This window comes from Lipotes vexillifer, unplaced genomic scaffold (assembly GCF_000442215.2).
Source record: "Lipotes vexillifer unplaced genomic scaffold, Lipotes_vexillifer_v1.1 scaffold743, whole genome shotgun sequence".
In the NCBI taxonomy this organism is placed as follows: domain Eukaryota; kingdom Metazoa; phylum Chordata; class Mammalia; order Artiodactyla; family Lipotidae; genus Lipotes; species Lipotes vexillifer.
The window spans coordinates 832,019-848,111 of NW_006779070.1; positions in this window are offsets into that span (position 1 = coordinate 832,019).

A 16,093-nucleotide genomic window follows, 5' to 3' on the forward strand; every position below is an offset into this window, starting at 1 on the left:
AAATAATTCATTAATAGAGACGTGAGTTGCTGGGGCTTTCTCAGGTGAAAAGGGCCAGGGAATAGGGCTGAGGATGTGTGAGCTGATTAGCCAACATCCCTGCCCCCTGGGATGAAGAAAATACAGAATTTGCTCCTAATGTGCTGGGAGGTGGAGGCTCCTCTTCACCGGGGGTGGGGCAGGGAAGCCAACACTGGGGTCAGGGGCCTGGGCAGGTTGCTCTTTGGCTGAGTGAAGAGAAGCAGGGGTGGCTAGCCCATCTCCAGCCCCTGCCCAGCCGCAGATTCCCATAGCACCCATATTGCAGCCCAGGCAACCTGCAGAAGCAGCTGCGGGGTCGGGGAGACCCCGAAAAATGGCAGGGACAAGGGGAGTTTCTGAGGTAGTCACTGGGGGGCTGGCACTATCCTCTCTCACCCCCTACCAGTGCTCTAGCTGTGTCCTCTCTGGCTTTGGCTCTAGGCTACTGTTATATTTTAGGGATGTTTGTTCATTCACTCAACCAGGCAGCATTTATGGAACATCTGCTATTTGTGGAAAATCTGTTTGCTCACTCAACCACGCAAACAAGCAAACTTCTTATTAAATACTATTATTCATTCCTCATTCACTCATTTGTTTTAAGCAAAGAATGAACCAGCCAACATATATTGAATACCTATTGATTCACTTACTCACTTTCACTGTACTTTTTAGGTACAGTCAGCAACACTGTACCTACTGTTTGACCACCCATCCATCTACCCAACCATCAACCAACCAAACAACCGTTTATTGAATATTAAATGCGTATTCATTCATACAACCCATAAACATTATGAGCACATACTATATACTATGCATTGTGTAGACACTAGGGAAACAAAGATCAAGACACAGGTCCTGCCTTCAAGGAGCTTAGAGTCAAGTAATAATATTAATAACTGACATTTATTCAGCATTTAATATATACGCCCAGCACTGTGCTGAATGCTGTACATATATTAACTCATTTGCTATGCTAGGTACCATGAAGAAACAGGGACAGAGAATTTAAGTAAATTTCTCGGGAATTCCCTGGTGGTCCAGTGTTTAGGATTCCAGGCTTCCACTGAAGGGGGCCCGGGTTTGATCCCTGGTCACAAGCCATGCAGCGCAGCCAAAAAAGAACAAAGCGTTAGAATATTTAAAACAAAAAGTTCTCAATGTTACACAGCTTTTGAATGATAGAGTTTCAGAGTTTGAACCGTGCTCCTAACCGTGACCTTGGCTCCGTGGGTGGGGTGTATGTTGGGGGGTAAGATATACATTTGCACATCCTATGGAGGAGGAAGAGAAGATGAATTGGCTCTGCCTGGAGGAAAGAGAGGAGTTGGCATTTGTTCTGGGTCTTAAAGAAGGCATGGGACTCTGTGAGCTATAGGGAAAGGAAGGAGAGACATCTTGAGCAGGACAGTGTTGGGAACTGGGGGATGCAAACACATAAAGACATGGTTTCTACCCTCCAGGAGCTTTCAATCTAACAGCGAAAGTGATACACGGATACAGATAACTTCAGCACATGATCGGTGGGGATGGATTAAGATGCAACGGGCTGGAAAACAAGTGGTGCCATTTCAGGCTCCAGTGTGTGAGCAGCGAGGGAAGAAGAGTCTGGAAAGACAGAGTGGATTGTACAGGGACTTGAATGGCCATGTAGGGAGTTTAGGCTTTATTTAGCAGGCAGTGGGGAGCCATTGGAAGTTTTTGAGAGGGTAGAGTGCTAATTATGCTGTTTGTCCCCTAATTTGTACAAGGAGATGGATTCCCCAAAACTGCGTCACCCAGCTCCCTTGCTGGCCAGCTTCTGGTTAGGCTCGGCCAATGGGGCACTGGTAGCTGAGCCAAGCGTGGGAAGAGAGAGAGGTCAAGAAACATCTTTTCTGCTCTGTCCTGCTGGTCCAGCTTTGTCCCTCCAGAAACCTGTATTTTTAGCATTCACCCTAGGTAATTCTAATATTCCAGTAAGTCTGGGAATCATTGATCTGTACTGTTTACAGATCACTTTCTCATTTAATCTTGTAACTGAAAACAATATTCTTTTTTTTTTTTTAACATCTTTATTGGGGTATAATTGCTTTACAATGGTGTGTTAGTTTCTGCTTTATAACAGAGTGAATCAGTTATACATATACATATGTTCCCATATCTCTTCCCTCTTTGTCTCCCTCCCTCCCACCCTCCCTATCCCACCCCTCCAGACAGCCACAAAGAACCGAGCCGGTTTCCCTGTGCCATGCAGCTGCTCCCCACTGGCTATCTACCTTACGTTTTTTAGTATATATATGTCCATGTCTCTCTCTCGCCCTATCACACCTCACCCTTCCCCCTCCCCATATCCTCAAGTCTGTTCTCCAGTAGGTCTGTGTCTTTATTCCTGTTTTACCCCTAGGTTCTTCATAACATTTTTTTTTTCTTAAATTCCATATATATGTGTTAGCATACGGTATTTGTCCTTCTCTTTCTGACTTACTTCACTCTGTATGACAGACTCTAGATCTATCCACCTCATTACAAATAGCTCAATTTCGTTTCTTTTTATGGCTGAGTAATATTCCATTGTATATATGTGCCACATCTTCTTTATCCATTCATCCGACAATGGGCACTTAGGTTGTTTCCATCTCCGGGCTATTGTAAATAGAGCTGCAATGAACATTTTGGTACATGACTCTTTCTGAATTCTGGTTTCCTCAGGGTATATACCTAGTAGTGGGATTGCTGGGTCATATGGTAGTTCTATTTGTAGTTTTTTAAGGAACCTCCATACTGTTCTCCATAGTGGCTGAACCAATTCACATTCCCACCAGCAGTGCAAGAGTGTTCCCTTTTCTCCACACCCTCTCCAGCATTTATTGTTTCTAGATTTTTTGATGATGGCCATTCTGACTGGTGTGAGATGATATCTCATTGTAGTTTTGATTTGCATTTCTCTAATGATTAATGATGTTGAGCATTCTTTCATGTGTTTGTTGGCAGTCTGTATATCTTCTTTGGAGAAATGTCTATTTAGGTCTTCTGCCCATTTTTGGATTGGGTTGTTTATTTTTTTGTTATTGAGCTGCATGAGCTGCCTGTAAATTTTAGAGATTAATCCTTTGTCAGTTGATTCATTTGCAAATATTTTCTCCCATTCTGAGGGCTGTCTTTTGGTCTTGTTTATGGTTTCCTTTGCTGTGCAAAAGCTTTGAAGTTTCATTAGGTCCCATTTGTTTATTTTTGTTTTTATCTCCATTACTCTAGGAGATGGGTCAAGAAGGATCTTGCTGTGATTTATGTCATAGAGTGTTCTGCCTATGTTTTCCTCTAAGAGTTTGATAGTTTCTGGCCTTACATTTAGGTCTTTAATCCATTTTGAGCTTATTTTTGTGTATGGTGTTAGGGAGTGATCTAATCTCATACTTTTACATGTACCTATCCAATTTTCCCAGCACCACTTATTGAAGAGGCTGTCCTTTCTCCACTGTATATTCCTGCCACCTTTATCAAAGATAAGGTGACCATATGTGCATGGGTTTATCTCTGGGCTTTCTATCCTATTCCATTGATCTATCTTTCTGTTTTTGTGCCAGTACCATACTGTCTTGATTACTGTAGCTTTGTAGTATAGTCTGAAGTCAGGCAGCCTGATTCCTCCAGCTCCATTTTTTGTTCTCAAGATTGCTTTGGCTATTCGGGGTCTTTTGTGTTTCCATACAAATTGTGAAATTTTTTGTTCTAGTTCTGTGAAAAATGCCAGTGGTAGTTTGATAGGGATTGCATTGAATCTATAGATTGCTTTGGGAAGTAGAGTCATTTTCACAATGTTGATTCTTCCAATCCAAGAACATGGTATATCTCTCCATCTGTTTGTATCATCTTTAATTTCTTTCATCAGTGTCTTATAATTTTCTGCATACAGGTCTTTTGTCTCCTTAGGTAGGTTTATTCCTAGATATTTTATTCTTTTTGTTGCAATGGTAAATGGGAGTGTTTTCTTGATTTCACTTTCAGATTTTTCATCATTAGTATATAGGAATGCCAGAGATTTCTGTGCATTAATTTTGTATCCTGCTACTTTACCAAATTCATTGATTAGCTCTAGTAGTTTTCTGGTAGCATCTTTAGGATTCTCTATGTAGAGTATCATGTCATCTGCAAACAGTGACAGCTTTACTTCTTCTTTTCCGATTTGGATTCCTTTTATTTCCTTTTCTTCTCTGATTGCTGTGGCTAAAACTTCCAAAACTATGTTGAATAAGAGTGGTGAGAGTGGGCAACCTTGTCTTGTTCCTGACCTTAGTGGAAATGCTTTCAGTTTTTCGCCATTGAGGATGATGTTGGCTGTGGGCTTGTCATATACGGCCTTTATTATATTGAGGAAAGTTCCCTCTACACCTACTTTCTGCAGGGTTTTTATCATAAATGGGTGTTGAATTTTGTCAAAAGCTTTCTCTGCATCTATTGAGATGATCATATGGTTTTTCTCCTTCAATTTGTTAATATGGTTAATCACATTGATAGATTTGCGTATATTGAAGAATCCTTGCATTCCTGGAATAAACCCCACTTGATCATGGTGTATGATCCTTTTAATGTGCTGTTGGATTCTGTTTGCTAGTATTTTGTTGAGGATTTTTGCATCTATGTTCATCAGTGATATTGGCCTGTAGTTTTCTTTCTTTGTGACATCCTTGTCTGGTTTTGGTATCAAGGTGATGGTGGCCTCGTAGAATGAGTTTGGGAGTGTTCCTCCCTCTGCTATATTTTGGAAGAGTTTGAGAAGAATAGGTGTTAGCTCTTCTCTAAATGTTTGATAGAATTCGCCTGTGAAGCCATCTGGTCCTGGGCTTTTGTTTGTTGGAAGATTTTTAATCACAGTTTCAATTTCAGTGTTTGTGATTGGTCTGTTCATATTTTCTATTTCTTCCTGATTCAGTCTTGGCAGTTTGTGCATTTCTAAGAATTTGTCCATTTCTTCCAGATTGTCCATTTTATTGGCATAGAGTTGCTTGTAGTAATCCCTCATGATTTTTTGTATTTCTGCAGTGTCAGTTGTTACTTCTCCTTTTTCATTTCTGATTCTATTGATTTGAGTCTTCTCCCTTATTTTCTTGATGAGTCTGGCTAATGGTTTATCAATTTTGTTAATCTTCTCAAAGAACCAGCTTTTAGTTTTATTGATCTTTGCTATTGTTTCCTTCATTTCTTTTTCATTTATTTCTGATCTGATTTTTATGATTTCTTTCCTTCTGCTAACTCTGGGGTTTTTTTGTTCTTCTTTCTCTAATTGCTTGAGGTGCAAGGTTAGGTTGTTTATTCGAGATGTTTCCTGCTTCTTAAGGTGGGCTTGTATTGCTATAAACTTCCCTCTTAGAACTGCTTTTGCTGCATCCCATAGGTTTTGGGTCGTTGTATCTCCATTGTCATTTGTTTCTAGGTATTTTTTAATTTCCTCTTTGATTTCTTCAGTGATCACTTCGTTACTAAGTAGTGTATTGTTTAGCCTCCATGTGTTTGTATTTTTTACTGCTCTTTTCCTATAATTGATATCTAATCTCATGGCGTTGTGGTCGGAAAAGATACTTGATATAATTTCAATTTTCTTAAATTTACCAAGGCTTGATTTGTGACCCAAGATATGATCTATCCTGGAGAATGTTCCATGAGCACTTGAGAAAAATGTGTATTCTGTTGTTTTTGGATGGAGTGTCCTATAAATATCAATTAAGTCCATCCTGTTTAATGTATCATTTAAAGCTTGTGTTTCCTTATTTATTTTCATTTTGGATGATCTGTCCATTGGTGAAAGTGGGGTGTTGAAGTCCCCTACTATGAATGTGTTACTGTCGATTTCCCCTTTTATGGCTGCTAGTTTTTGCCTTATGTATTGAGGTGCTCCTATGTTGGGTGCATAAATATTTACAATTGTTATATCTTCTTCTTGGATCGATCCCTTAATCATTATGTAGTGTCCTTCTTTGTCTCTTCTGATAGTCCTTATTTTAAAGTCTATTTTGTCTGATATGAGAATTGCTACTCCAGCTTTCTTTTGGTTTCCATTTGCATGGAATATCTTTTTCCATCCCCTTACTTTCAGTCTGTATGTGTCTCTAGGTCTGAAGTGGGTCTCTTGTAGACAGCATATATATGGGTCTTGTTTTTGTATCCATTCAGCCAATCTGTGTCTTTTGGTGGGAGCATTTAGTCCATTTACATTTAAGGTAATTATCGATATGTATGTTCCTATTCCCATTTTCTAAATTGTTTTGGGTTCGTTATTATAGGACTTTTCCTTCTCTTGTGTTTTTGTCTAGAGAAGTTCCTTTAGCATTTGTTGTAAAGCTGGTTTGGTGGTGCTGAACTCTCTCAGCTTTTGCTTGTCTGTAAAGGTTTTAATTTCTCCATCAAATCTGAATGAGATCCTTGCTGGGTAGAGTAATCTTGGTTGCAGGTTTTTCTCCTTCATCACTTTCAGTATGTCCTGCCACTCCCTTCTGGCTTGTAGAGTTTCTGCTGAGAGATCAGCTGTTAACCTTATGGGGATTCCCTTGTGTGTTATTTGTTGTTTTTCCCTTGCTGCTTTTAATATGCTTTCTTTGTATTTAGTTTTTGACAGTTTGATTAATATGTGTCTTGGCGTATTTCTCCTTGAATTTATCCTGTATGGGACTCTCTGTGCTTCCTGGACTTGATTAACGATTTCCTTTCCCATATTAGGGAAGTTTTCAACTATAATCTCTTCAAATATTTTCTCAGTCCCTTTCTTTTTCTCTTCTTCTTCTGGAACCCCTATAATTCGAATGTTGGTGCGTTTAATGTTGTCCCAGAGGTCTCTGAGACTGTCCTCAGTTCTTTTCATTCTTTTTTCTTTATTCTGCTCTGCAGTAGTTATTTCCACTATTTTATCTTCCAGGTCACTTATCCGTTCTTCTGCCTCATTTATTCTGCTATTGATCCCATCTAGAGTATTTTTCATTTCATTTATTGTGTTGTTCATCATTGTCTGTTTCATCTTTATTTCTTCTAGGTCCTTGTTAACTGCTTCTTGCATTTTGTCCATTCTATTTCCAAGATTTTGGATCATCTTTACTATCATTATTCTGAACTCTTTTTCAGGTAGACTGCCTATTTCCTCTTCATTTGTTAGGTCTGGTGGGTTTTTATCCTGCTCCTTCATCTGCTGTGTGTTTTTCTGTCTTCTCATTTTGCTTATCTTACTGTGATTGGGTTCACCTTTTTGCAGGCTGCAAGTTCGTAGCTCCCGTTGTTTTTGATGTCTGTCTCCAGTGGCTAAGGTTGGTTCAGTGCGTTGTGTAGGCTTCCTGGTGGAGGGGACTAGTGGCTGTGTTGTGGTGTATGAGGCTAGATCTTGTCTCTCTAGTGGGCAGGTCCACGTCTGGTGGTGTGTTTTGGGGTGTCTGTGGACTTATTATGATTTTAGGCAGCCTCTCTGCTAGTGGGTGGGGTTGTGTTCCTGTTTTGCTATATGGTTGGCATAGGTTGTCCAGCACTGTAGCTTGCTGGTCGTTGAGCGAAGCTGGGTGCTGGTGTTGAGATGGAGATCTCTGGGAGATTTTCGCCGTTTGATATTATGTGGGGCTGGGAGGTCTCTTCTTGACGAGTGTTCTGAAGTTGGCTCTCCCACCTCAGAGGCAGAGTCCTGACTCCTGGCTGGAGCAGCAAGAGCCTTTCATCCACTCGGCTCAGAATAAAAGGGAGAGAAAGTAGAGAGAATTAGTATAAGTAGGAGGAAATAGGAAAGAAAGAAAGAAAGAAAGAAAGAGAGGAGGGAAGGAAGGAAGGAGGGAAGGAAGAAAGAAAGAAAGAAGAAAAGAAAGGAAGAAGGCAAGAAGGAAAGAAAGGAGGGAGGGAGGGAGGAGGGAAGGAAGGAAGGAATGAGGGAAGGAAGGAAAAAATACAGAAAGAAAGAAGATACAGTAAAATAAAATAAAGTATAATAAAGTTATTGAATTAAAAAAATAATTATTTAGAGGAAAAAAAAAAGGGAAGGATAGAACCTTAGGACAAATGGTGGAAGCAATGGGAGGTCTTTGATGAGTGTTCTGAAGTTGGCTCTCCCACCTCAGAGGCAGAGTCCTGATTCCTGGCTGGAGCAGCAAGAGCCTTTCATCCACTCGGCTTTATCTGTTTCTTCAGACCTTTTTTATTCTCTGTGGCTTCCAAAGCTAGCTGACTTTAGCACTCCAACTCCCTCACTAAAGAGAGTAACTAGGTGAGCGCCTGTGCGCCGGGAGGAGGCCTGAGCTCCTTGAAAACAATATTCTTATCCATATTTTACAGCTGAGTAAACTGAGGCTCAAAAGGGTTGTGATGTGCCCAGTGTCACCAAGTTTTAAGCAGAATAGATGGGATTAAAACCTACATTTCTGATTCCATTTTCATTTGTGGGAGAACCAAGTTAGAAGACCTCTGCAAAGACTGAGTCATCATGTCATTTTCTCGAACCTGTTTCCTCTAATCTTTGCATTGCCAAATATTGCCCATGTATTCTCTAATGCCCATCTTCACTAGCATCTGTTCCACACAGTCCTCCATGGTTCCCCAGCTAATCATAACCTCATAATCCTGTAGCAAAACCCGGTTTGTATATACACGTCTTCTCTCTTTGGTTTTCTCTAAACTTTAAGATGCAGTATGGAATCGTGGTTAGTGCATGGTTTCTGGAATCTGTGATCTCTTGGACTCAATAATCTCATTCACCCCCTCATTCAAACTTCGTGTCTCATCATCAGCTGGATGATGAGTGGTTCCATTTATGAAGCACCAGGACATCATTCTCTGACCACACCCCCCATCCCTTCAGGTTTATAACTCACCATTTACAGATTCCTTGTTAGTAATTGCCCAATAAATTGCTATTTTCTTATTAGGGTGGTGAGGAGGAAGAAGAGCCGGCCAAATAGACAGAGATAATTCCTGGGGAGAGGAAAGAGCTCTGAGGGTAGGGGTTATTATATCTTATCTCAGGCTGAGGCCAGGAAGGACCATTATTGCAAACTATTACATTCCAGGTACTTAGTGATAGAATCAGATTTAATCTTCACGACAAAATCCTACGAATTTGTATGTTTATTTTGTTGAAATAAACTAAAGTTCAGAGAGGTAAAATTTCTCAACTCATGGTGGCTAAGTCAGGACTTGAACTCCCATCTCTGTGACTTGGGAGCCCAGGCTCCATCTGCCATGCCCGTGACCTCTGAGACAGGAGTGCTGAGATGAAGAGCCCAAGGCAGGACACAAACTATGCCTGAGGATCTCAGTTCCATTTTCTAGGTTGCTGGTGACTCTCTCTGCTCCTGCCCCACTGCTGCTTTCTCCCAGGGGGCCCTGGGCAATGACTCAGCTGGGAGCTGTCCAGCCCCAAGTTCCAGACCTAGTGGGAGAGACTTCAAAGGTAGATAATGGCTTTCAAAATGTAAAATGAACTTAATGCACTGCTGTACTGTTACTAATGTAAGCCCCATTGTGTGTGTCTCTGGGACAGCCAATTACAGAAACTTACAAAAGAGAATGTCTAAGCTGAGGCCACTCTTACTTTTCTGAACAAAGGCGTTGGGGTTTCAGCCATCGGCCAGGGGCTGGCATCTGTGACCTCAGTAACTGTAGCTGAGATTCCAGGCTTCCAAGAAAATGTCAGGAAGAAGTTCCCCTTTATCCCCTCTGGAGAGGCACAGAGACCTGGGCTGAAGGTCCCTCTGTCCCCATGCCGCCCCAAGCCCCCCAGCCCATCATGGTGGAACAAGGTTGGTAACATCTGCATGGGGATTTTTGTGTACACGTGGGCTGAATTCTTCACGTTAATAAAAAGGCGTCTCAGAAGAAAGGAAAAAGGACTCGTAATAAATATTCTTCAGGCTAAGTGATCAGAGGTAGTCATATTGCTGGCATCTGGGGACACTGAGTCAAGTCACAATTCAACCCTCATCTGACTGGTAGACAAAGAAAATGCTTAAAATATACTCAGATAGGGACTACACTTACCTCCCTTCCAATTTCTGACATGAATCTCCCCTCCCCTTCCCTCCCACACCAAAGCTGTCACTGAGGGGTTCCACTGGGATCCCTGCCGGGAGCCACCCTCCCTCCTCCTCTCTGTCACTCAAGGCACACTTCAACGCTTCTGCTCCAGAGGCAGGGTTCAAGGCTCTCTACCCTGGAGGAAAGTGTGTGACCCACATCCCAGGGAAATGTTTGCCTCGTCACATCTGGGCTGCAGCCCCGTGCTCCTCTGAGATTTCTGAGGGCCACAAACTGAATCTCAAAGCAGCTTGTTTGGAATACTCATTTTGAAATATGACGGTGGGACCAAATCAATCTGTGCATCCAATGTTGAGAAATTCTCTCTTTGAGTATGTCAGCTTGGAGAGGTCCTTCCTCTGGGACTTGGGGGTCAAGGGCCTTTAGTGCTGTTGTATGACGTGGGGCCTTCGGGGTGTGTGTCTGTGTGAAGTGACTAGAACAGGTGAGAAGTGTTGGGTGCACAAGGAGAGTCTCTCTGTGTCCCCAGGATGGGCACACAGAGTGAAGAGAGCAATGGGTCTTGGGTTTATCCTCTGCTTTGCCAGTCCTGGCCTTCTGGGACATGGGAATCAGCAGTAGAGCAAAACCCTACAGCCCTGGTGGAGTCCATGTTGCAGTTTTGCTCGAGACCCGGCTGTGATACCCAAGACCTTCCCACCCATCACCACTCCATCAGTCCATCAATTTGTCCATCTTTCCATCCATCCAGCTTTATACTTTTTCCAAATTAGTCAAAAATATCATTTTCAGGAGAGTCCAAACTTTGATGAAGGTTATAAGGCTCTTCATCCTGGCCCCTGTCTCCCCTCCAGCCCTGTCTCTCCTGATGCTCTGCTTCACGGTCTACACCCTGTTGAACTGGCCATACTCTCACCTCCCATCTCTGGCACATCTTGCTCCCCCTACCTCATATTCTACCCTTCAGGCTTGAGCTCGATGTCACTTCTTCCAGGAAGCCTTTCCTCACATCGGCTCCATTGCCCACATCTGGGTAAATGTCCCTCCTCATCTGTGCTGCCCCATGAGGACACTTGTACCCTATAGGTGAGGCCATGAGTGTGAGCTCAGGTTGGACAGGTCTGTTCATGGTCTGTGTCTCTGAGTTTTAGTCCAGAGGCAGGAAGCTGGTAGCCGTGGCCAAGGCTGGTTCTTTGCTTCCACCTGGAGCCATCCAGGTGTCTGAAACCTCAGAGTGGTCTGATCAGTGGGTCTCCCTAGAAGAGGCAGCTTCTAGCCACGAAGAAAACCTCAGATATTGATCTGTGGTTGGTCCTGGGTATCACAGGGGTTAGGGAGTTAGGGGTGGGGGTGGGGATGTGATTATTAATTTTATGTATCAACTTAACTGGGCCAAGGGATACCCAGAGAGCTGGTAAAACATTATTTCTGGGTGTGTCTGTGAGTATGCCAACAGAAGAGATTAGCTTTTGAATTTGGTAGATTGAGTAAAGAAGATGATCCTCACTGATGTGAGTGGGCATCATCCAATCCATTGAGGACCTGAACAGAACAAAAAGACAGTGGAAGGGTGAATTCACCCTTTGCTTGAACTGAGGCATCCACCTTCTCCTGCCCTCGGACATTAGTGCTACTTGCCCTCAGGCTTTCAGACTCAGAGCGGGACTTACACTATCAACCCCCTAATTCACTGGCCTTCAGATCTGGACTGAATTACACCACTAGCTTTCCTAGTTCTTCAGCTTTTGCAGATGGCAGATCGTGGGACTTCTCAGCCTCCACAATTGATTTCAATCTCTATCTATCTATCTATCTATCTATCTATCTATCTATCTCCTACTGGTTCTGTTTCTCTGGAGAACCTTAACTAATGCAGAAGGGATATATATTCATCCTTCCGTGCATGTCTTAAGTCTGGTGTCAAGACCAGTCCACCCCTCTCTGAGCTCTCCATTGAGGCAGGGTGGGGAGAGTTATCACACAGCCTCAACAGACGCTGGGGAGATGAAGGGGAAGAGCGTGAAAGTAGGAAATCCCAAGGAAGTATTCTGGGTAGGATTTTGGTGGGTGAGGCAGGCAATTTCACTGCCTGATGGCTTGTCTTTTTTGGCAAATGTACCCTCCCGTTACATGTTTCCTGGGCCTTGGAGCTTATCTTCTCTGTCCAGGTGGAATTTCAAAGCCTGTTGGAGAAGAGAATCCTGGGACAGAAGCAGAAACATGTCACCAGCTTTTATGGTAGTCATCCCTGGAATTTTAATTACCTTATCTTCACACTACTATATATTTACATATCCTAATGACGAGATTACACATTTCAATTAGTATGTAATTATGAGTTCTATTACTTAAAGAAAAATACTTGGGGATAATTACACAATTATGAAATACAATTAGAAAATGACATATAATTAAATTTAGAAAAGCTTTTGAAACACTCCTCCTACCGTCCTACCCTTCCCTCCTTTACAAAGATTTCTCGTATTTATTCTCTCTCTTCTCTGGAGCATTTTTTCAGGCCCTTCCTTGCTACTCCATTTGCTGGGAGTGCAGAAATGGAGGGAGTAGGGTGGGACCTGGCAATTCCAGGGGCTGTGAATGTTGCAGGCAGGCTGGGCTTGACTGCAGCGAGAAGCAGATAGATTATGGGAGGTCATCTCTTACATGGCTATACCGGTTAACCATTGTGGAAACACTTTCACTTTCCCAGTTCATTCAATCCCCAGCAGCATCTTGTTGCAGGAAAGAAAGTGGGGTGCGAGAGGATGGTCATATCCCAGGTCTCAGGTGAGTCCCTGGGACGGGCCGCCAAGTGTGGGTTCTTGGCTTCATGCAGGAAAGAATTCAAGGGTGAGCCATAGTAAAGAGAAAGCAGGTTTATTCAGGGAGATACACACTCTATGGACAGAGTGTGGGCCATCTCAGAAGGCAAGAGTCCCCAGGGTATGGGTTTGTCAGTTTTTATAGGGATGTGTAATTTCATAGGCTAATGAGTGGGAGGATTACTCCAACTATTTTGGGGAAGGGGCGGGGTTTTCCAGGAATTGGGCCACCACCCACTTTTTGGCTTTTTATGGTCGGCCTTGGAACTGTCATGGCGCCTGTGGGTGTGTTATTTAGCATATGCTAATGTATTACAGTGAGCGTATAATGAGGCTCAAGGTCTAGTGGAAGTCGACTCGTCCGCCATCTTGGACCTAGTTGGTTCTAACCAGTTTATGTCGTGTCCTCAATGGCTGTCATTCTTTTAAAGGTTGTGCCCTGCCCCCTTCTTACCTCAATCTGATGAAGCAAGAAAGTGGGTTAAGTGTTCTTGCTTCCCTTTTAGAACTCCTTCCTTTGATTTCGATGTCTCCACACTCCTGGATTTTGGTGGGTTTTTTTTTTTTTTTTGGATTTTGTATTTCATTCTCTGATTTCCCTTCTCAGTCTTCTTCATTGCTAATTTACTACTTGGCTCTCAGATTAAATTTTACTGCTCTCCAGAGCTTCAGCCTCTCTCCTTTCTTCTCTCTTTGGCATTTCACATGGGATGTAGGGAGCAGGTAGGGTGAGGTTGGGTGGTAGCCAAGAAGGCAGTCAGATGGTGCTAGGAAGCCTCTGTGGCAGAGACTGGCCACTGTTTATACACCCAGTTTCCCTTTCCCTGGGGCCCATACTTAAGATATCTTTCCCAGAATTCCCTGCTGTTATTATGGCATGGTAACTGTGGGCAGAAGTAAGGTACCCTACTTCCAGGCTTGGACCATAAAACTTCCCTCTCAATCCTCTACTTCCTCTTCCATCATTGGCTGGCTGAGTGTTGATGCCCAGGATTGCCTTCAAAGTCACTTTGAAGAAGGCAAGGACCCCAGCATCTCTACAGCACAGCACTCATATCACTCTCCTTTTGCTACTACGTAGTGTTTGAGCAAAAAAACCTTTAGTTGTATTAAATCATTGAAATTTCTAGGTTTATCTGTTATAACACCTTGTAAACTAACACAGCCTTACTGATATGAAATACAACTTGAACCCTAATATTTGGATTTGCAGTATTTTTCTTTTCTTTTCTGGTAGGTCTAAACAGGAAGCCAACTTAATTCAGAAGTTGGTAAACGATAAAGCTCCATATAAGTGTGAGTTATTACACCTACACATGTGTCTGAGGAGCCTTATTTAACATCTGTTTTTGCCTAAAATGAGGCACTTCTTAAAGCTGCTCACCCTCCAGAAGTTCCAAATTGCACAAGAAAATGCTATTGCTTTGATAGGGTCAAAGGTCTTTGGTTGCTTCTTGATTCCTCTTGGCACGTGAGGCATAGATCATTTCTAGTTAAGTGGACCATTTGCCTACATGTGAAGAGTTTTAGCCTCTCCTTTGCTCCCCACTGTATGCACCTCCAAACTTTTCCACCTCTCCTTCAAGCTAAATGATCCCAAACCCCCAATTCCAGATTCTTGCCATGAGAGTGGGCAGACCCAGTGGGGGCTGAGATGTGCTGGAGGTCACCCAGAAGTCCCTAAGCAGGGCCTGAGCTGGAGCTGGCTCCTCAGGATATCTCAGCGCCAGAGCAGAAACTACTCTGGGCACAGAGGCAGGGCTTTGCCTTTCATGGTCAGCAGAGCAGGCAGCAGACAGGCTCTGTAGGAAAGTCATCAACTGACAGTAGCTCAGGCCACGTGCTCCCCAGGGATGCCTAGAGTAGCCCAGGCAGCCTCACTGTGGCCATGTGCTGACTGAGGGCAGGAGAGGTGGACTGGCCTCTTGGGATTAAGGGGGATGGTGGTGGAGCAGTACGGAGAGGGACTCTTGTCATCTTTTATAAACGTAGACTCAACCTTAGCTGATGGGGTTCAACTTTCACACAGGATCAGCCTGGGGGCAGCTGCAGGAAGGAGCCCGGTCTGTGTGCAGTGTCGTCCCTTCTCTCCAGGGAAGGCTGGGGGGCCGGCCTTTCCCTGGAATTGGAGGTGGTGAAGGCATTCCCTTCATGGGTAGATTTTAGGGAATCTTGGGCTTTGCAGGCCTTTAGCTGGCTTCCTGTAATGACACTCAGAGAATATTAAAGAACCCCTCCTATCTTCCATCTCCTACCTTTTTTTTTTTATTTTAATTTTTTATCAATTGCCATGATACCAATGCTGTGCATCCAAGATAACAAAGGGCCCAAGATCAAGGTGCTGCTTCTAAGAGAAATGATCTAAATTGCGGATCTGATCATATCATTTATTCCTCAGCTCTGTCTTCTTTTGCTTGCCCCACTCAGACTCTCCAGATCCCTTTAAGAGAAGGTCCAGACTCCATAATGCACCTATAACCCCCCAACCAGCTGCTGTCTCCTTCTCCAGACTCATCTCTCATCAACCCGCCTCCTCCTTCCTTTCTGTTCCAGCTAACCTGAGCTTCTTTCAATGTCACAAATATGGCAACTCTCTTGTCACTCCCAGGCCTCAGGGCGAGTTGTCTGGAGCACCCACTATTCCTGCTTCCCCTCCTTCAGCTCTCAGTTTAGACCTGACTTCCTCCACAACCTCCTCCTGCCATGGGCCTTAGGTCTTTCTCCTCTGTGCACACTCAACACATCAACCCGTGTGTCTCCGAGATAACGTAGCAAATGTTTTATGATCATATAGAACAGTATTTCCCCATTAAAACAGTCTAACAGGGACTGCTGTAACCCCTGACACGTCTTAGGTGCTGAAAGAATGAATGAATGAATGAATGAATCAACAAATGCGTGCAAACCTGTTCAGTCCAAAGCTGTCAGGCTTTTGAAAGACCCAAGAGGTGGTGTTGACTAACATCCGCGCTTCCTGGTGCCATAGTTTGTAGGTTTCACCTCCCTTGCTCTGCCATTGACCTCCCATCTCTCTTCATACAGAGCCATTGTGCCACTGGAGGGAACGTCAGCCTCTTCAGGGGCTCTTGGAAGCTCTGAAATGAGTGTTTTTTGTTTGGCCTCTTAGTGTTTGTGGGAGCAAGGCACCCCTCGGGAGGGCATTGTTTCTAGGCTTCAGAATAATGGCTTGCAGAGACTCCCCAAGGTGGACTTAGAACAGAACATCACCCTGGGTGTTTTCCCCCCATTTTATATTTTTCTGCTTCCTGCCA